General features: G+C 42.0%; 1 protein-coding gene and 1 long non-coding RNA gene across 5 annotated transcripts in view; one reads left to right on the top strand and one right to left on the bottom strand.

The window, feature by feature from the left end:
* Positions 1-23,149, bottom strand: part of USP45 (ubiquitin specific peptidase 45) — a 3,631,241-nt gene that overhangs the window by 2,704,733 nt on the left and 903,359 nt on the right. The gene's annotated exons all lie outside the window — the stretch shown is intronic.
* LOC138453493 (uncharacterized) overlaps positions 12,758-23,149 on the top strand; it is a 49,386-nt gene continuing 38,994 nt past the window's right edge. Inside the window, exon 1 of the long non-coding RNA XR_011260441.1 lies at positions 12,758-13,418. This is a non-coding gene — a long non-coding RNA (uncharacterized lncRNA). The remainder of the gene's footprint in view (positions 13,419-23,149) is intronic.

Here is a 23,149-nt window from a genome sequence, read left to right as displayed (position 1 = left end):
AGTGCCCGTCAATTTAATTAAATTGCAGATCTCTTTTGTTTGCTTTTTACATATTGCAGACAACATTCTTTCTGCATCTTCCCGGTTTGTTACAAAAACATATGTTCATTCAGCCAGTATTTATAGTTATTCTTCAGTCTCTTGATTACAGTATCTGGGTTCCCTGTTTGAGAGAGTTTGGTAAGGCAGATTTTTCTCCTCAGCTCCCTCCTCATCTCGACCACTTGGTTATCATAAAAGTGCCAATGTCTACCTTTACCAACACTACTCGAGTTGTACTACGTTTGCAGAATTGGGGCATATTCTATTATTAGTTGACCCCCCTTTGCTCCTGTCTCCCTGGGAGGGGTATTCTGCTTTCGTACTGGGAAACCAAACGTTTGACTTCTCCTTTTTTGCATTTTTAAACAGCAACCGTTATTTGCCATTTCAGGTTGCAGCTTACTTTTAACAAGTGGTGATCACTAACATCCGACGGCACAATTTCAAGAGGCAATGTGCCCTAGCAACTCCCTGGAAACTAATATCTAGTCTATTGTAGAATGTTGATTTCCTCTCGCCCACATCGGGCGACTTACTACATCAGCTTCAAAATGGCTGTTTATAATGTGAAGATCTCTACAATACATCAGGTTCATCAATGTCAAACCTCTTTGCCTTGAGGGAGTAGAAACTGATGTCTTTTTGAATTAATTTTCCCTGTGCGGCTCCACTAGCTTACATGGGTCAATCAATCCCGAGATCTTTATATTTTCAGCTGATTCGACTAGGAGGGGGTTCCAATATATGTTGATTATAGTCAAAGACTTACTTCGAGAGACCACCACCCAGCCTCCCCCGACTTCCACTCACAGCAGGATTAGCAAAAACAGAAAAACCATCTACAGAGGGCTGATTCCGTAGCCAAGTCTCTTGAAAGCAAATAAGATCAAAGGAGTTCCATTTTATCTCACCCTCTGCCATCAGGTGCGAGAAGTCTCTGGTGTTCCATGAGGCCGATACAAGATTTTCTTTCTGTTCCTCGCTTCTCAGCTAATGGCCATGAGAGCCCAGTAGTGTTTCAGGGAACCAAGACCACGATTCTTCCTTTGTCATTTGATGGGGCCTATGGTTTTAAAATTCGACATTCCTCACATACCCTTCAGTTTGCTTGCATTTCATAGTCAGTATAAGATCTCGGTGGAGGAAGGACCAATCGGCCCAGTCTTCCAACAGTCTTGTCCCCGGCACCCTTACTATATTTTCAAGTGCTGTGCCGTTCTTTGTTCTTTCCCCTGCTTTCATTAGGGTAGGTATTCTGGAATTGCTCCTAGCAATGTTATTCAATCCACGTTCCATCTGCAATGTAGTTTGCACACGCTCGGTTTCTGGTGGTTTATTCAAAGTTGTGAGCTCAAACCCGAGCGTTTGCAGACTCACCTCTGCATCTAGTATCATCGGTTTTACTACAATTGAGCGGAGATGAATGTATACTATATCCATCCTGTCTTCATGTGCAAACTCTACCACTGCAATGTCTTCTGTGATAATTTGTCTATCTACAACTCAGCTTTAATGAGGTTTGTCTGTCCTGGGGGTTGATTGCGAATTTTGATGTGTCAGACGTCAGTTGAGTAGCTCATTTCATCTCTTGAGGCACGCTCGATTAAATTTCCTGGTGCAACTTCCTCAACTATGTGCGATTTCCTTTTCTCATGCAGGGCCAAATTCACAGTTTTTTAACTGGCATTATTCTAAGAGCACCAGACTGGAGTTCCATCTGTCGTGTGAAGTTTATTTCTGCACCCAGGTTTCCAGTGGCTCTGAATTTGGTAACGGCTAAGGCTCTCTTCTCCACAATAATGAAGAAGGGTTTGACTTTAGAACTATCGACTTTAACGATCTGTAGTCGCAGAGGACCTCAGTGCCGGACATCAATTAGCTCTTAAGGGTGTACTGTGCATCTGCAAGGCCCCGGTCTCTTCTGTTTTGACTACAATATGGCTTTCGTCCATGTCTGAAACCCTAGTCATCTTTGTGTGGTTGAGGGTCCTTTTGCGTTCGTTTTGCCCTTCCTAGTTTACCAGCCACTTTAAGTCTGGCGTTATCAAAGATCGTTTTTTCCACTGATTAGATGAAGAACACACTTGAATGTTCTCAATGGGTCGCTGGCTCGTCCGGTCAGATAGTTCTTTCATTATTGGAAGGATATTATCAAGTTGTTCGGCGTTAATGTCCTCTATTTCCTCTTCTACTGAATACGTGGATAAGTTTAACAAGTTCTCTGTTTCTTTGTTTTAATTTTTTTTATGTGGTTTATACAAAATAAACCTTTACAAAATCAAATAAAAACATGTAGAAAGCTTAAAACAATATGCTATATACCAATTATTTAGCCATTCTAAAACAATGTACAATTTCATTATGAGTAATGAACATTTTCCTCTAAGGAACCAGAGAGAACAGATAACCTAAAAGACATAATTTTCATTCAAATAAATACACAGATCAAATGGAGCTTCTGCTTAATTTTGCATATTTACATCAAAATGGAAGACAAGGAACACAAAAAAGCAGAAAAATAGGAAACACTGCGCTATGCATTCATGTCGATACTGGGATCAAGTCAAGATTCTTTACAATACTAGTTTTGTATTCTGTAGATGACAGGCCACACACTTCAATTAAGAAGTTTACCACAGCCAATTTTAGGGCATTTAACTTCCCATGCAGCATGTACCACCATAACGTTTTAGACAGCACCCTCGAGGTATCGTGGACAAATTTACCAAAGTTAATAAGTCGCTGAGGTGCAATTATTTCACAATAGAGGAGTAAGTATTCAAGTGATTCCGTCTTGTTTTCACAGTGGCAGAAGCGGCAGGGGAATTTTTGGCCAGTACGAGATCTAATTTCTACTATTTCCCCCGTTGGTAGTACATTAAAGCGAAAGCATAAGTATACAGCTCTCCTAGTTGGGTCCAGGAATTTAATCAGGTAAGAATCCAACCTACCTAATTCTTTCCCTTCTGCAATTAGTTGTTTGTAGATCTTCGATGCGACCACCATATCCATAGTACTTACCCAAGTCCAGCCATTGTAACCGCTTCTTCACGCCCACCGGGTTTTGAGTTAACATTGCATGTGTTACATTGATGGACTACAGAAGGTCTACATAATCTTTATGTAGCTTCAACATCCATTTCGAGTCACTAGTACCCGTTCTCAATTTACAGCCCAGTAAGGTGTATAAGGAATTATTCTTAGATATCATAAAATTCCGGTTCAGTACTATTTTTTTCCATTTTACTCTCAGTTTTAAAGACGTGAGGCCTAATTCATAACGAATTGCTGAAACGGGCACACTGAGGTAAATAAAAGATGATTTTCCGCCATATTTTCGATTCTATTTTCTGGACCAAGCGTGATGTTTCAAAGGTAAAATTTTGAGACCATATAATATTTTTGGTACAATTTTCAAGTTGTAAAACCTGATCAAGGGAGTGACGGAAAATGTACAATATTTATTGGCGACCTTCCTCATTTGAGGGATAAGTTTATCCACCTTTTCAAGATAGAAATTCCAATATAATTGCGTGGAAGCAGTTCCAAAGACTGGAAAGCCAAGCAAGAGATCTTACTTTTACAAGGGTACATGCATTTATTCACCAGTTATATTTTACAGTCTTTTTCCTGGTTGTAAAGGATATTACCACCGATTTATTTTCATTTATAACAAGTGCATTTTCATGAACGTATGTTACCAGAGCTGTAAGTGTGCATTGTAAACGCACGGGGTATTATCAACCAGGAGGAGGTCATCGGCATATGCATTCCAGAATATTTTTATTCCCTCTACACTGGCGGAAACAAGTGAAAAAGTCGTAAGAGGTCCGTTTACATTAGCCGTGTAGAGGTTGAAAAGGGTAGGAGCGAACAGACAACCTTGTCTAAGACCGTTATAGGTTTGAATTGTTTTAGAGAGGTTGCCAGACATGTTCAATCTCACTTCAATTGCGGAGTCCTCGTGCAGATTACTCGGAATGGCGCCCCATTTGGGCTAATTTTGTCCAGAGTCGCACCCTGTCCACCTTATCGAAGGCGAGCGAAAGATCTACTGACGCCAGGTATGTTGGAGATGCAGTTTTTTTAGAGGCCTTTTCTAAAAGAAGACAAATTACCAAACCCCCTATCTGCCTTCCCATCCCTTTTCGAAAACCAAACTGTTGTGGGGGGAAGATATTATTAGAGTCTGCCCACTCCTCGATTCTCTGTAGTACCAGCCCCGCAAAGATTTTCGAGTCGGCATCCATAACCGAAATAGGACGGTAGTTAGGTCGGGCAGGTTCTATCCCCCTTTTTGTATATCGGGACGACATATGATATTCTGCAGGAATGAGGTATTACCTTGGATTGTGTTATGGACTGAAATAGAATGGATAAAGACTTAGCCCAAAGTTCCGAGGACCTCTTTAATGTATTATTAGTCAACCCGTTTGGACCAGCTGCCTTTGATTTGTTTGCCCTCTCAATCTGGGATTCGATGTCTGCGACTGAGAAATCAAAATTCCAGGTTCCTCTTTTTATGATTAAAAGTTCATTTGTCATCTCCATGTTACCTTTATATAAAGCGGAAAAGTGTTTTCCCCAGGTTGCTTCCTGTACATTTACAGATTGAATAGTGACCTGACATTTTTCCAGTCTGTTTATCATGCTCTAGAACTCACGCCCCGACGAACCCCTGAGTGCCTCTAGCATATTAATGTTATCATTGTTTTGAAGAACCAGCTTATGATTTTTCATCCAGTTTTTTTTTGCTTGTTTAATAATTTGTAGAATTATTTTCCTTTTTTCTGTTTGAGTCAAATTATCCTTCAGGGTTGCTCTAATTTGGCGATTTATTTTTTTCCTTACCAAAGGGTCGTAGGCGTGTACATAAAGAGGTTTAACAGTGCCTTGTTTTCTCTCTTTTATCGACCTCCCTATCAAGTCTTTGATGTGATCCGTAAAGTTGGAAACAGAGAAACATTGAAGTCTTTTCGACAATGACGTGTTATTATATTCTTGAACAAAGACGATGTTAAATTTATTAACATTTCCCTCATGCCAGGTTATGCGATTTCCACCGCATGACACTATAGACTGCTTTTGCATAATGCTTTGTTTAGGAGTTGTGGTGTTGGTTATCATTTTAATCGCCAAAAATCTGTGGTCACTCATGTTGGTATCATTTATCAATAATTCTGAACATAGAGCAGATAAGGATTCAGACAAAGATGTGATCAATCTGCGATTTAACAACCCTGTTCGACCATTTATGCTCATGCAGAGAGGATGTAAAGAGACCATTAATATGGTTAAGTCCCCAGTATTCAAATAAATTCCTCCAAATCTCACCATTAATTAGCTTTTGTTTAATTGCAAATGGGCCGCCCTCCACATTTTTCATGGGCTGCATGGAATTTATTACTGACACACCCATCTTTTTCGCAATGTCTTGGCCATATCTCATTTCTGAATTTAAGTCCCCTGCAATTATGATGTCTATTCCTCTATATTTGAGCAACATGGAAGATATACAGTTATTCAAATGAGGTATAACGTTACCCAATGGAACAAGGGGATTCCAGTAAATATTTAGCACAAGGATCAATTGGGGGGGTGGATAACTCCCATGTTCCAAAACAATAGCCAGAGCAAAGTTCAGTAATTCCATTGATTCCAGGACTTGTGTGCCTGATACAATTTTGACAGCTGTGAGAAGACCACCAGACGGTCTCCCACGAATCCCCGTTTTGGCTGAAAGATGTTTACAAGCAAAACCATCTAAGTGCAAGGCGCTGGTAAGCCATGTCTCTTGTATACAGAGTAGGTCTAATGGTTTGAGTTTTGCACCAAGAACCCCCGAATTCACCAAATTCGAGTAACCCCTTGAGTTCCATGAGAGCAAATTCCAGTAGGATTTTCCATTTACAGTACTAAAGTTTTTGCCTCATCTTTTGGATTTCAGAGATTAACTCTCTTAAGGACAGCGCAAGCCAAGTCCAGTCCTGAGCCTCCTCCCCATTATAGGCCATGTTAGTTTCCTCTCGTGTGTTAACTTCGTCCCTTGGTATGTTAGAATTTATTTTTTCGTGCATATGAGCATTTCCATTCTCCCAGCCATTACTAAAGATCAGGATATCATAACCCATTCTATTAAATTGTTCTGTCTCCTGAGTTATCATATCAAAGATCTTTTGTGAGTTGGGAACGATACGGACATGATCTAGGCGTGAGGGATGAATAAAGTCCACTAAACAGATATCCGCCGAAGCAATCAGCCTCAAACGTGGCACCTCATTAAAAAGTGACAGAATGCGCGGTCTGTTCAAGGAGGATGGTCCTCCAATGTCACACAGATTATACAGGAGGATGCTTGGATATTCCGGAAAGGAAACCTTCCACCACATTGTATTCCTTAGATCACTGTCCTTTATATGAAGCGACCTAGCTGGTTCATATTGAACAGGGTTTCTCGAATCCTGTGTACCTGTAGATTGGGGCATTGCATGTTCATTGCTGGGCTGTATAGGTGCCCTCACATATTCCTCCCTCCCGTGGGGCTGTGCATTTTCTGTGCTCCCCCCCCCCCCCCGAGACAGGATCGGTAGGCAATTTACTCGAAGCCCAACTAGTGTTTTCCTTGTCCCGGGGTCCCTTCCCATCATAGCCTTGTTTCCAGGTAGTGCAGGGTCAGGGAAGAAGTTCATCATAATCCTTTTTATGGTATCTGGTAGGCACGAATTAAGTCCCTCGTTCCCTATCAGGGACTGTTGGTTTTCATTCGAGGGAAATGTATGCCCCTCATTCCTGTATCTCTGAGGGAGGGGTTTCTCAATAATGGGCTTCGTATTCCCCTCTATTAGATCTATGCCCGAGCAATTTGAGGTCCCGGGAGGTGGAGGGACTAAGGTCTGGACTGAGGGTAAGGAGGAAAAGCCCAATCTGTTTGATTCTGCTGAGGTCATAGGACGATCAGCCAGAAGGTTACAGGCATCTTGACGCAATATCTTTCTGGAAGTCGATTTCTCCAAAACCTTGTAGAAATTAGAGAGTTGTAACTGTTTTACTTCCTTGTTATCCCCCCCCCCGTTTGTTGCAGCATTTCTTTTTCGTTATCTAAACCCTCTATCTTATCCTCTGCGATAAGTTTCCTTCCACCCTCCTGTTTGTCACTATTTTTTGTTTTTTTCAGTTTTGTTTTATTTTAATTTTTACTATTTCCCGGAGTTTCTTCTGGGATAGATTTCAGAGTATCATCATTATTTAATTGTAGGGCCTTCCTACTCTCCTCATTCAGTTGTTTAAGATCAGATAGGGCAACTTCATTAGGGGGCATCTTCAGTTCTTTTTTTAGGGATGTTTGACTTAGAAGAGAGCGATCCCTTCTTCATTAGCCTTTTTTTTGCTTTTAGTGCCAAACGTTTTTGCCGTCGCAAGAGTAAAAAACCATTTCCACTGACACTTTCGTCCTCTTGTTTTTCTTTTGGCCCTGAGCCATCTACAGAGTTCAATATTTTAATTAGGACGGATGGACTATCAGTTGTGTCAGTGGGATTGGAGTCCCCCTCCCTTCCAGGCAAGAGAGTCCCCGAGGGCTTTCCTATGACTGAGCTCCCTATCAATACTTGCATACCTTGTTCCAACATGGACATTTTCACAGAGAGATCCTTGAGGGCCTCCATGATCCTTTTCCCCCCCCTTCTAATTCAGGCTTTTGGACGTTGTTTCCATTCTTTTCCTTAGCCTTATTCATCACATTACCCATAGCAATCATATTGGCGAATTAGTTGGTTTTAGCGGTGATGGAATATCTGTCTTTATTTTGAGTGCCTTAGCTTCCTCTCTGGCCATGAGGAAACCTTCCACTTTGCTGAGTTTTATTTGGGTACCAAGTACAATTCTTTTTAGGTCTCTCATCTCCCAGTGTGTAAGCTCGTGTCCTTTATCTAGGAGGTTCAATATCCTTGAAATCACTGGAAGTGACTCCTCGAATTTATCATTATTGTCATTAATTGGGGAGCTCGTAAGCGATACTCCTGAGATTGGAGGATTGTTATGAGGGCACCGCAGTATTCGGCAAATTTTCCAGCGGCAAGTGTCCCCCCTGAGCCCCCTTAATGGTCTTAGGTTCCTCACCCCACCCTTCTTGTATATTTGTAAATATAGAGGCAGAGGGTAGAGAAAATTTTGCATTCGCTGAGAAGACTCTGTAAGGAGTAAGGGTCCTCAACTGGGGAAGTGTATTAAATGGATGTACCTGGTCAATTCCATTTCGGGCTGCGTTAACAAGTGTAGAAGGACCCCTTGAGAGCCTAGCGCGCTTACCCAGTTCCGTCCTCACTGTTTGACCCATCATAGATACATCTAAGTTTATATCCTTTGGCATGGTGTCTGTACCCTCAATACATTTCTGATTTGTTGATTCTCTTACACTAACAAAGCTCGATTGAATGGGAATTTGAGAATCAAAGGACAGACCTGCTGGCACGAAGGATATGTCTTCCTCCCCCAAAGATTGTGCACCCAATTTTGTGTGTAATTGTGAGTGCATGTAGGAAAATTCCACCTCCTACTTAATAGCATTCCTTTTTTCCCCTTTCATCTTCCTCCACATTGGCTAACCGGAGTTCTCTTCCTGAGTAATAATACAAAATAGTGGGACCGCAGGCCTTTGTACTTCAATCCCCTCTTCCAGGGGGCATACTTCCTGTATAACGTGAGATACCCCGATTTGCTTTATCTCTGTCCCCACACATTGCAATATCAAATTATTCTCCACGGTTGTTGGGAGCACCGGGGTCTTTAGTGCACAGATTTTACCAGTGCGTAACACAGTAGACATAATGCCCTAGATTTGTAATAATTAACTGGACAGATAGGGGAAAAACGAGGTAAGTGGGGGAATCTGCTAACCACAGGTTAAGGTTTCAGGCCCGCCGCCTCCGCACACCCAAACAGCCCAACAGCCCACTTGCGTGCCACTTCCGGGTGCGCTAGCACTGGGAGTTAAATGCACATAGGTGCCGGGGCCGTGGGCGGGAGGCGGGGTCCAAAGAATAGAAACAGAAAACTAACTCGGCAAGGCAATAGAGAAAGAGGAAATCAGTGGTGCGTTTCAATGCCCCTCGTGGCCACCCACACAAGTCCCCAAGTCCCAGAACAGGTCCCAGAACAAGTCCCAGCTCTGGGCTACGGTGCTTCACCAATGTCCACAAAAAAGAAGCGTGTTGCACAGGAAAAAGGCCCACTGTGCTTCCTCTTGCCGACTCACTCACTTAGGTAGGAAAAGATCCAACGTCCACAGATGAAGCACATCCTCAGCACAAGAGTCTCCCGCAGCCCAATAGCCCACTTGCGTGCCACTTCTCTGTTTCAACCTCTTGATAGGTCTCCATCACTTTTTGTTGACCTCACCAGCAGTGTTTGCGCTATCCTTTTTTTTGCTTTTTACCTGTCGGCTTCCCTCTTGGGTCTGCCTATGCAGATATAGTAAGATTCTTCAGGAAAGCCCTTGTATCATTAGATTTGACCGCTTTTGTCGATCTTTGCTGTTTAGTTGTTGCTTTTTATAATGGATCTTCATTTCCTTCTTTTTGGACCAAACATCGGGTATGCATTTAATGTAAGTGTCTTCGTGCTGTTTTTAGCCTTGTTATTCTTCACGGTCGGAGTATTCTAGGTCAGAGAATCCAACACCACCAACTCCAATTAATCCCTGATGTTTGTGGGTGAAGACAAGTCATTAGTTTGCAGTAACACTGAATCCCCATAACTCTGCCTTGGGGTCAGCAGCCTCGTAGGTTCTGACGAGCCTTGGACCGTGTGTGTTAGTCAGCGTTAGTTTCGAGTTGCTGTTTATCAAGGGTTATTGTGGATCCGTCTTCAGTCTGCTTCCCCCTTCAGCAGATGTCGTCCACTGCTGCTTTTACCCCCGTAATAAAACCCTTCGTATAGATCTTAAAATGGAGCATTGCCATCAGGGTAGTACGATCTTTCAAGGTATGGCTGATGGCCTCGAACAGTTTAAGAAACAGAGCTAGAGTGATGGTCAAAGTTGACATTTGAGACAAGGCATTGTGGAAGTCCATACCATTTCATTGGGAAGATCTCCTATTCATATCCCTCCTTTTGTGTTGCTTCCTGGTCGGTTCCGGGCAAGGGAGGGTAGCCAATGACTCCCTGTACAGGGGTTGTGTTAAAGGACCCCTCTCTCTTGTCATCCATAGCTCCTTTCCAAGGTCTCCCAGGTTAGCTTTAAAGATCTACTGTGGGCCGAAATGTTCTCTGCACTGTCCTTTCTGGGCGGTATCAGACCCTCATCTAATGGGGCCTGTCTATTTGAATGGACACCCAGGGGGGGACATACGTCCTGAGTCTACGAGCTTGATCATTCGGCCAATTTTTTTTGATGTCCCACTTTAGGGATGCCACTGCAGTGTACTTTCTTGTTTGAGAGATTCTCTATTACTGATTACAGGCGGCTCTTTACTCTAGACGTGAGGAGTTCCCATCACAGGGCTTCCTGTAGTATCGGGGATGGTAAGAAGACATCTGGATTCAGGTAAGGCACAGGAGACCAGTATATATAAAAGGAGTAAGTTTATTTATAAGTTACAGAGTTACAGGGCTAGTTATATAGAAAGGGGCAGAGAGCTAAACAGATGACATCCTTTCAGTAAGGTTCTCCCATCCTGTGTTACCAACTGTAGTTCTTGGAACCCTCAGGTCCCATCACATTCCATATGACATAGCTGTATTCTACTAGCAGCACTGTGTGCACCCAGTGCAAATAGATAGGTACAATACTACACATCTCCCTCTCTTCAATTGAACACCAAACAAAGCATTACAAACCAAGCATTAAAAGAGGCTCTCAAAATTACACACTCCTGGAAATCCGTAAAACCTATACAACATTCACAACCAAGAAAGCGTATCCACATTCACGTAACTAACAATCAAAACAATCAAGTACACAATTCACCACCTGCCTGGGACTGCCACTCCCTGGCCTCACAGCTGCCACCTGCAAGCACATAGGTTCCTTGCCACACTCTCAACCATCAAAGCGTATCTCCTCCCACTCCACCTGCCACATGGAGACAAGGGTCTGCCACACCCAGCACAAACGCGTACTCAGGCAACCATCAGAAACTATCTAACATTATATGGACCATATACCTCACAACCATAACTGCATAACTACATACACCACCATTCCTCTCCGAAACACCTGTGGTTTGCGCCATCACATATTCACATACACACCCTGCCATAAGAAACAATGAAAAGTGGGAAAATGCAGAAAAGAAACTCACAAAACAAAGATCACATTAAAACAACGCAGCTGGAAAAGAACAGCGCGAGAAGAGAATACACTGCGACAGAGACTGATCAGATCTGAGTCCAAGTGCAAAAGATCTTTGAAAACAAAATTGTTTTGAATGCAGCCAAAAATTGAAAGCATCCAAAGTTTAAAAAAACATGTTAGGCCAAGGAAAATAAACCGGTAATATATTAATATGCATGCCATAAGTACTATGCCCAAAAATTGTATACATACCACGCAACATTCGTGTCACATTTAACCATAGGGCTTTCTCATTTAACATGAAAATCACTCATTGTTTTCACTCATGTATTGCATGACATCAGAACGATGCTGTGCCAAAATATTATACTATAACATGGCATCAGAACGATGCTGTGCCACTTAAATTATACTTATTACAATCCACATCATGGATAATATATCATTAATGAACATATTTCCCCTTTGGATTGATACACATTTAAGATTATCAATATGCATTGCAAATATATATGAATTGCAGCATTTGGAGACCTGAAAATCCTATAATATTGTTAAACACTACACGCAGGAAAAAAAACATTTTCTTTTTCTTTGTGTTGTTTGTTGGTTAGGTTGTTGGTGTGATATAGTGTTATGCATAAACACACACAACCACTCTCCCTCATAAAGTGAATGCAATCACCAATTGCACTCTATCACTCTTTTAAATATTGGCATATGCATCAATATACGGTAACATATACTACCATGGCACATACCCTAAACATTCAGATTATGGCAACACTGACAGGTTCCTATTAGTTGCAAGCATTATAAAATTTCATTACTGGTAAACATTTAAATAGATTGAAGTGCATAAAATACACATGAAACATCAGCACGAAACATTTCTGTACTTAAAAGTAAAATGTCCATGAATTACACGTGGAATAAACACTGCTTTCATTAGCGTGGAAGGCATTGCTAATGCCCCCTTCATTTCGTACCATAAATAAGTTCTGGCAGGTTAATGGCGAAGTAAATCATTAACCTTTAACTTTGTCTCGGCAGCGCTGCGGTTTGTAAAACACAGTACCTGTCAATTTGTCCATTTCTCCATGAAGTACTGCCAACACACTGTAACTACAGCAGCAAACGGATCGGCACTCATTTTAATTAAAACCCATTTCATTGTGCTCCAGATGCAGCGCTGGTGTTGCACTGCGAGTCATCTGCTTTCCTTTTAAAATTGACAGGAAACATCTCCATCGTAACGCGGTGTATGAATCCCTGGAGGTTAACATTGATACGAGACGGTGAACACCCAAACAGAAAGCAGTCCTTCCCATGTACGTCATCACGTTGAGACCACGCAGGAGAGACCTTTCTTCTAATGTTTCCATTGTAAATAACAATTCGGAACTCCAGGGAAGGCCGCACTATTACGAGCAGCTTTAGAATGCCTGGAAATGCAGCATTCTTTTCCTTACGTGACTTCGCCATACTCTGCCACAATGATGAATACGTCATCATTTGCCTTACAGCAGCAGAACCACACAGAGCTGCGGATCGTGACCTTTCCAACGGTCGAAGTTGGCAGTAACAATCACTCATGGAGAAAGCAGACACATATAATGAAAACCGAAGCCTCCGCTTAAAACTTGCATCAGCCTGAGTGCCCCATATCATTTCTCCTGCCCAAACAGTGCACAGCTATTTCACAGTACCTTTATCCTTTATGAAAACGGGCATTTTATCATTACTTCTCTGGCTGCCTGCAAGGGAGAAAGTGTCTTCCCATCCCCAACAGGACTTATGCCACGTCGATTTCAGGGCATCAGGGCATCTTTTCCACTGCTGGCCTATCCAATCCCCTCATAGGAACTGGCACTGGGCATCATCACTGCTGGGCTCATCATGGACTTCTGCCATAGCATTATCATCACGCCAGAAGTCAGCAGAATGGACTGCAGTGGGTCCTTTTATCTTGGGATCAACAGGCAAACATATATCAGTCCAACTGGAACCAGCAACCGCCTGTTAATCCCATCCTCGTCGCCATTTGTAGTATCGGGGATGGTAAGAAGACATCTGGATTCAGGTAAGGCACAGGAGACCAGTATATATAAAAGGAGTAAGTTTATTTATAAGTTACAGAGTTACAGGGCTAGTTATATAGAAAGGGGCAGGGAGCTAAACAGATGACATCCTTTCAGTAAGGTTCTCCCATCCTGTGTTACCAACTGTAGTTCTTGGAACCCTCAGGTCCCATCACATTCCATATGACATAGCTGTATTCTACTAGCAGCACTGTGTGCACCCAGTGCAAATAGATAGGTACAATACTACACTTCCCAAACACCTTTCCAGAGCCTGTGTTCAGAAATTACAGTACACTCGACTTCCTCTTGGGCGGCTTTAGGGCTGTACATGCCACTAGTTGGGAGAACCAAACTCTTGTCAATTTAGAATATTATCAGGCGTTGTTGCCTCTCTGTTTTCGAAAATTGAGAGGTGGAGGTACGAAACTGGCTGTAGGTGTTGCTGTAGTTGTTGGTGTTTCATCTTCTGACCTTATGTCAGTGCCGCTTACAGCATTATTTGATGCTTCTTTTAAAGTTGTTCTCTCATTTCCCCTGCTTACTTTAGACCCATTTCGATATAATCCAAATTGTTCTAACCTCTGCACGTTTTTAATTACAGGAGTTGTGGGGGTTACATTTATTTCAGTAGAGACAGCCAAGTCACCTAACCTTGTTACCTGGACGGGGGCCAGTACGTTTTCAGGGTCTACTGGTGCCATTGATGGTGTCACGGTTAGCGGAAAAGTCTTACCCGACAAGGCGTTTTCCTCTGACACTGCACACCCTTCGGCACCGCGTGAGCCCTTCTCAGTGTTCGGGTTTGGTCTTCCTGCTCCTCTGAATCACGGGTTCGAAAGTCTTTTCACCACCTCAGAGCAACGGCCTGAGGTGGCCACTGGCAGTCAACTGGAAAGGGAATGGACTCATTGCAGGCACTCCGTGCCGTCATGTGGAATATGAAGATTTTCCTTCTCCTTAAAGTCACAGTGCTACACACACTGGTCAATAGCACAGTAAAAGAGGTGCAGTCATTGTCACAGCCTTTTCACAAGTGACTGGACTCACTGCAGGACATTCAGTATATCATTCATTTGGTAGCATCCATCACTTAAAAAAGAAGGAAATAGTACTTAGAAACGCTTTTCTTTGTAATTTAACAAAGTCCTGCTAATATAAGTCTGGTCCAGAGGAAGCGCTCAAATTAGAGGTGCTGAAACGTGATGCACATAGACCCTGTTTCCACTAATGATTCATTCAAGGACTCCTACTCTCTAAAAGACTTTCCTCCCTTTAAAGAGCGACCTATTGAGTGCTCGGCACAATCATTTGTGGCCCGATTTGTTATGTTTCACATTCATGACGAATGATATACATGTTTGTACTAATTCTGTTGAAAATTTTTCTAAATCTATGGATGTACTACTGAGAATTCTTCATGTCATGTGATCCGTGATTCAACTATAAAGTTGGGTCTTTCTTTGAACTTATTATTTTGCAGATATACCTTTTCGTAATGTATATTAGTAAATATCAATTCCTCACTGGTCTTATTGGTCAGGATGGTACGACGTAATTTCATCGCCTGCAGTTTTTTCGCAGGGTTTTTCGGCCAGATTTTTTTTCAAAAAAAAAATCATTGAATTTTTGGGGGGGGGGGGGTTCAAAAATTATATAAATTGGGTGTGGGTGTACGGGGATATACAAATTATTAAAGGGGATGGGGGGTTTGTGGGGTAACCTCCCCCAAAAAAAAATCTGATGATTTTTTCGGGAAAAAATCTGCAGTAAAAAACCCTGCGATGAAACTTCAGGATATGTCTCATGAAATAAAATACTATTTTACAAATAGGCACTTCTTAGCCCGTCTGTATTTAGTTTTTGAGGCTACTATACACACATTGACTGTGTACTGAAAATAACTCACTAAGTGTGAAGTTATGTCGACCGGGAACATACCCTCTTGTTCAGAAAATGAGAGACAGAGAACAGTCAATCCATGGAATATTGGGATTTGTGAAATCCTGATAAGAGCTATCAGAATATGGGATACAGACAAAAATCTGAAGCACCAACTCCTAATGATCCGATAGAATGAGAAATTCCTAAGTAGGAACTAATTCCACAGGCACAGATTGATAAGGTTCAGAAACCTGACCCACTCTGCTGACAACTCTAGGACAAGAAGTTAATAATTAACAGATAACGAGAAGAACCAAGTGAAAAGTTAAAGAAGGTGTCCTGACCGATATACTGTTACTGACTGCTACTGTAAACCCATATCAATGGCAACTGTGGAGAAAATGTTTAGTTGCTGCGATTTAAAGAAAAAAAACATTCCTCCATACTAAATTATTATCATTATTGTATTTCTTATTGCGCGCAGCTCTTCCATAGGCCTAAGTGCGCACAATGGATGTTTGAAACTGGTGGCTCAGATACCAGAAAGCATGTTTCTGGCCACAATAAAAGAGTAACTTGCGGGTAAGATACCATGTAGTGGGAAGAGTGATATTGTGTGGAAAAAGAGGCTGCTGTGGGAGGAGGTGATTGGAGAATAGGGAGTGGAGCAGAAGATTTCTATTTATTTATTGAAAATGAAGTGATTTACCAAGAGGATATGTGCACATGCAATATTTTTGGTGGGGGCAGCCCCATTGCTGGCTGTAGACTTCTATAGTAGTTAATATATTAAACCAAATGGAGGGAAGGAGAGGGAAACTATGCATGTGGACTGCATCGAAAGACATAAAATAAATCTTAGGTAATTCTAGTCTTACAGATATGTAATACAGTAGTTTGGGATCATTGCAGGGATTGTTGCTCTATAAGACTCGGTGAGAGAAGATGACCTGAAGCCAGTCACCCTTGGAATCATTTTAATTTTTGGGTGTAGGCGTTACAGTGGTTGGGAGCCAGAAGGAGGAAGAAGAATAAACTGGAAGCAGTGCAAGACAGACAGAGGACAATTAGGTTGAGGAGCACTTGTGTTTGTGTGAACAGGGTGAGATAGATTCACTCACGTAGACAACGCATGGATGGATTTGAACACAACAAGAAGGGTATTTTATGATTAGTGCCACAATGAAGATGGTCCATTAAGGGGGTGAGGATTGTGGAAGGTAGAGGGTACGGGTAGCAAAGTTCAAGGACTTGTCCAGATGACCAAAGTAGGAGCTGAAGATTCCCAGGAGGAGGGTGGAGCAGTAATACATCCTGGGTGGCAGTTCGTATTTGATGGCGTGCAAGGTGAAATGGGCACAAATGTTATGGTTGTTCAGGAGGTTAAGGCTTGGCAGTCGTGTCTGTGAAGATGTTGGCGTGCTGAAATGTTCAGGTCACTGTGAAAGAGAACCCCCAGATTGCAAGTCTTGTGGGTGTAGTAAAGGGGTCAGAAGGAATGTCTAAGGAAGAAGGGACATGGCCTCAAAGGCCTGCAGAAGGATTACTTCAGTTTTTGCAGAGTTGAGCATAAGGCGACACAGAGCCATCCAATTAAATATACACAAGCAGGTAGTGATGAGATAAGGCAGCTCAGTAGTATAAATTGGTGAGGAGACGATGATTTGTATATAATCAGCAAATAGATTTGCGAAGTCAAAGAAGGAAACAAGTTTGCAGAGGGAGGAGGTGTAGAGTGTTAAAAGGAGGGGACTAATGACAGACGCTTGCAGGACCCCATCTAGGGGGCAAGTGGCAGAGAAGGGTTGGCAGTGTTTCAGGAGAAAAAGAAATTCGCCAGGTGTGAGTTATGGACTAAGCAAACATATCTACTGCAGGAGAAGGAGAAAGTCTGCAGCTGAGACATAGAACATGTCTGTGCCACACTACAGGACCAAGCAACATAGACATCTTTAAGTGACAGAATATGGTGTAAGAGAAAGTGTGCTGGGCAAAAGGAAGAGAGGAAATCGTCCTCCTAAGATGACAGTTGAGATCCTATCATAAGGCATATAACCTACATCAGCAGACAGGCACTCTAATGGTAACAACACTGTATAGAAAAAAAGAGAGCAAAAGAAAGAATAAAGAGGGATGTTGGAGACTGCACACTCAGAAGTGACTTCATGCAGGATTTCAAGGCGGGATACACGTCAAGGAGAAGAGGCTGTAGAGGAAAGGATAATAATACAGAATGGCAGAAATAGGCTAGATCATCTTAGCTTGTCATTCTTTTCACGGTTACCGTACTGTCGATTTAAAAGAAAAGCACAACAATGGGCAGGTGCATCTGGCACCCACTGTGAAAAGCAATTCCTACCCAAAATGAGAGAGAAGAGGAGCAACCACGCAGGCAGGGAGCAGATACAACTGTTGGTTGAGGGATACACCACTAAAAGAATGCCTGGGTAAACTGATCCCGATCTGGCAGTATAATTGCTGCAGGGGAAACAGACTACCGTGGAAAGGACTATGGCTAGAGGCTGTCTGTATGGTAAATAGAATGCAGCAGTGCAAATACAGATTGCTGGAAACGCAAAGTGTGTAAGGTGCAGAGGATAATTACTGAAGGGAAAAGAGACTGAGTGCTTAGACCACAGAGGAAAGGTAGACCGCAGGGGGACAACGTGAGTGTTTATGTTGATCTAGCTCTGAGACCAAGTGGTGGCCAACTGCGTTTTCAAACTCAACTTGAGTGTAATGGACTTTATCAACTCAGGTTTCCGATGTAAGGTGACTGGGGGTCATATTAAAGCCAAAGAAGGATAGGGGGTGATTTAAAAAACGGAGAACTAGCATTACCATCTCTCTAGATGGAGAGGTCCACCAGCGGGTGTCTCAACCTGTTTGGAACCTGGAGTTCTAAACCACAGCTGTGAGCTGAGCGCCTCACTTTCCTGATCTCCAATTAACGTTCCCTTCTTTCTAAAATCACTAAAGCCAGGGGCATCTAGGTTTTCAGAAGCAGCTGCTATTAGAGTGCTTGAGAAAATCTGCACTGTTGGAAACAATATGAGCAACTGTTGGTTTTATTATTTCTTATTGTTTTCATTTAAAATTAGTTGCAGTGGGATGAAAACGCGTGAGTCATGGCGGCGAGGTTATGTTTATTTGTTAGATGCCAGATGAATCCAGTTCTAACAGACTCTGCGCTGAACTCGCGCACCAATGTCAAGTACACAGCACTTGACATTGTGCACGGTCTTGCTCATTAACGAGCATTCATCGCGCAGGCGGCATTTGTTCATTTCCAAGCAGAACAGCCAATTCAACATGCAAAAAAAAAAGAACACAATGTCCAATTTCATATTAAAAAACGAGCATCTACATTGTGGTTTTGATGAAAAACAACAAGTACAAACATACTCAATAAAACCTTTGTGACATGAGCGATAAACAGCCACCAACTGATGAGACAAAAAACCCTGTAGATTTGGTGACCTCATAAATCCACCAAAAACTCATTCCAAGGGATGCTACGGGCTCACAAGACACAAGATGTTATTTGCCTGCTTCATTTCAAAGTGCCTTTCACCCAGGGATCCAAATTGCTGGGAGCTAGATGGCTCCTGCTTGTAGCCTAGATGAGTCTGGTTAGCTTGTCACCAACAGCTAGCTATTGGGATCTATTTGACTCCTTAGGCCGACTGGTGTAATAAAAACATACCAATGTGACATCAACTCCAGTGGGGGATCGGCCATAGGTGGGCACCCACCCCCCTTAACTTTTTGACCCTCCAGACCCCCTTTAAAAAAACTGCAAAAAAAGATGCATTTGCATTATGGAGCAAGTGATTTTAACTAAGCCCATAATAATTTAAATGAAGTACTTGCATTTAAAAATAATCTAAAAACATTTGAAATTCTTTACAAATGCAAAGACTGGTGATGTCCGTTATGCCCTGCTCAGCACTTTATATGGGTGACAGCAGGCAACTAAAATGCTCATGCCTTCAGTCATATAAGCTCTATGAAAGGCATTTGGGAGCCCACTGGTGATGTCACGCCCTTCAGGATCATTGTAGTACGCTGGAAAATCTGGAGCAGAGGCATCCTGAAGAGTTCTTTATCCCTCCCGTTTGCCTGTCTGTCTGTCTCAAGCCAGAGGCGGGTCAGAATACTGACAATTCCCTCTGCCTGATACAAGAATAGGCAGGAAGGAGGGGTGAAGGGCGTCTCCTGACCATCTTCTCCCACCATGACGTCATCTGGAGGATGAGGGAAGCCCAGGAGAAGATAATTGCTGTGACCCAGGTAAGCTTTTTACATTAAAAATGTGTTTGTGTGTGTGAGAGATATCAGTTGTAAAGGGCACGTGCGTGTTAGTGAAAGATCATCTGTGTGAGTACGTGTTCTGGTGGGTGCCATGTGAATGATTGATAGACGCTATATGGATGTTTGACTGATTGTGTGAATGCTGTAAATGTGTTTATGTATGGCTGTGTCTGTAAGTGCTCTGGTGGGTGCTGTGTGAATGATTAAAAGAAGCTGGATGGGTGTGTGACTGTTTGTTTCAATGGTGTAAATATGTGTATGAGGGCCCGATTCTGAGCTCTAAGTAAAATAAGAAAAGTGTAATTCCGTGATGGAAAGACACTGTTCTTATTTTACATGGAGCCTGCAATCAAGCCCTCAATGTGTGACTAAGTGTTCTGGTGGGTAATTGAAAGAAGCTGTATGAGTGCGTGACTACTAATGTGAATGCTGTGGATGTTTTTATTAATGTGGGTGTCTGTGTGAATAAGTGTTCGGGTGGGTGCCGTGTGAATGATTGAAAGAAGCTGATGGGTATTTGACTGCATGCGTGAATGTATATATGATGCCTGATTCTGAGCATCATGTAAAATAAGAAAAGTTTAATTCTGAGGTGGAAAGTCAGTTTTCTTATTTGCTCCTTATTCTGTGCTTAGGTATATAGATCAGAACATAGAGCAAATAAGAAGATTGGAATGACACGTTTCTTATTTTACATGGAGCTCGCAATCAGGCCCTGACGGCGTGTCTGTGTCAGTATTATTTTTTCGTATATGGTTCATACACAAACCTTTACAAACATATGATACATAGTACTTCAACATGACATTAAATTTACAATTTTTTAAAACTCTTACAATCCTAAAACAATTATTTAATTACAAATTGATTGACTCTCTGTTTGTGCAAAATTGATCAAGTGCAAAAGTGCTAAAGTGATTAACCTACATAAATCGAGGACAGGTACCCAAATAAGGATACGTGTCAGATCAGCTTGAGACTACTCCATTTCATATGTGCAAAGTTGTGCAAAAATAGCATGTGTCCATTAAGCGTTTGATAACGCACCCATTCAAAAGAGTGAAATCTACATTGTTATTCAAATTAGTTTTGTAGGTTGTTCAAATGATATTAAAAAGTCACAATTATTTTGAGAGTTAAAATTTGTAAACATAACCTTCATAATGCTAAACACCATTATGATGCCTGAAAAAACGTTGTTATAGCCCAACCATGACAAAATCATCACACAGTTTCAAATGAGGACATGTAACCATCAATTAGTGCAGAAAACGAGTGAGTGCTAAAAGCAATGCAGTATTTTGTCCCCACATATAGTGTATCCATAAAAAGTCCCTTGAGTAACTAGTTACATCAATATTACAGTTACCAAAGACTGCCATTCTACCAATTTCAAAGTGCAGGCAGTAGAGGACCAAATGCTTAAGGGTTTCAATGTCCTTGCTACATGAACAAAAACGGCACATACCATGAATATTCGTGACATTTTTGGAGTGCCAGTATTGAATTCAATCATTCGTGTGAAATTGATTCAATTTAAATCTCATACAGATATCGCCAGGGGTCAAGTCCTAAAAATAAAAGTGGGTGGACTCATCAGCAAGCGCAATGGGATGTGTTGTCGCCAGAAATGTGCATATCAAGGTGAAATAGACACATTTCATTAAATTGGCTTTGCATAACCACCCAATTTGCACAGGACAAACGGCATTTGCCTTTCATCAAATCAACACACACACAAAACAAGAGAGGATATTTTCTTCTAATAGTATTTTTGAAAACTTTAAAAGGTGTTCATGTTTTAAACTCCAAGAACCAATAACGATGTTTTTCATGGAACTTGCAGTACGGAAATGGGGCATTTCACCTTTACTTAATTCATAAATTCAAAGAAGTCTTTCAATGTTTCTCATTTTAGCTGGGGGGGACAGAGTCTCGATTTGATCCCTGGATATCGCACCTTATCGCAGGGAAAGCAGAGTAAATAGGGTGAACGCTGTAGTTTCTTTTTTTTACAAGCCAAGTATATTCCTTACATGAGCTATATCCGCAGATGGTCTCAATCGTACGCACCCAACCATGTTCAAAGTGCTGTGTCAGTAAGTATTCTGGGGATGCCATGTGACTGATTAAAAGAAGCAGTATGTGTATATGACGGCTTGTGAATGAATGTATGTGTATGAGCAAATGAATGGCGTGAATGTGTATATAAATGGTGTGAATGTGTGTATCTGAGTAAGTGTTCTTGTCGGTGCCATGGGAACGATTGAGAGGGTGTGAGTGTGTTTTTATTCTGGATATTGATGGGAAAGTAAGCCTGATCATTTTTATTACATGGCTAGACTAGCATAGGGTACTGCAGCCAGTCTAGCTGATTTCTGACTGTGGCATGACATTTATTTGCTGGGCATCACGTGCCTAGACTGGTTTGCTTTCTTATAGAAACTGTGGACATTTGTTTCTTATTTTGCCATTTTTTTAAAACTTTTATTTATTAAGAGAGCAGCTTAATAGCAAGAGCATTTACATAAACATTGCATTGTGGTTTAAGCATAGTTTTGTTACACATATGCATATAGCGGACAGGCAAATATCACACATCAGGGCGAGGGTGTAGGCGTTACATCTACGTCCGGCATCAAATTACACAAGTATAGGCGCAACAGTGTCCATATGTCCTTGCAACGACAGGGTGTCGGGACCGACAGTACAAAGAGTTCCTCATCATCATTTACCATACATAAGTCTTTCAGGAAATTGGCTCGGGATGGTCTAGCTCCGGATTTCCAACATTTCAGGATACATCGTTTAGCAACAATACATGAGATATTAAATAGTCGTCTGGTGGTTTCCTTCACTTTACCAATGTCCCCAAACAGATACTTCAAAGGGGACAGAGTCACCGGGATCGACGTTATTTCCTCAAGGAGTCCCGCCACCTCCCGCCAGAATTCCACAATCAAAGGGCATGACCAATACATAGGATACGCTCCAGCATTAGGGGCATTACATTTTGGACAAGACCCTGTACAGTTTTCCACAAATTTAAGTTTAGCAGGGGCATAGTGCAACTGATTTAATATTTTAAAAATTGTATAAGTCGGAGCCCAGAATTCATTGAAACAGATTTGGTGAGTTGACAGTAACGGGACCATCTGATGTCGTCAATCAGGGTGCCCGTGTCGCGCTCCCAGGTCTCTTTAATTTTATTACGTGAAGTGGAGTGGAGTGTGTCTGCACCAAGGAGTATAGCATCGAGACCCCCTTGCCATGACCATCTGTGGATGCCACAGCTCCAATACATTCGTGTGTCTGGGGTTCCATTGGGAATGTTGGCCATCTAGCAGCAAAAGCAGCCCTCATCCGATGGAACTGAAAGCGTTTAAGGTGGCCCCCTCCCAATGCATCAATAAAGTCTGTAAGTTCGCAGAACGTGCCATCCGGGAACATGTCCCGCATTTTGAAAAGCCTATTGGGGTCCCAAGATTGCTGAAGGGCCTTGTCAAAGGTTGGGGAGATGCTAAAGAAGTTCCAC

The sequence above is a fragment of the Ambystoma mexicanum genome, chromosome 4p (genome assembly GCF_040938575.1).
Source record: "Ambystoma mexicanum isolate Mex_15411 chromosome 4p, UKY_AmexF1_1, whole genome shotgun sequence".
Classification (NCBI taxonomy): Eukaryota; Metazoa; Chordata; class Amphibia; order Caudata; family Ambystomatidae; genus Ambystoma; species Ambystoma mexicanum.
This window is presented reverse-complemented; position numbering and strand designations above follow the sequence as displayed.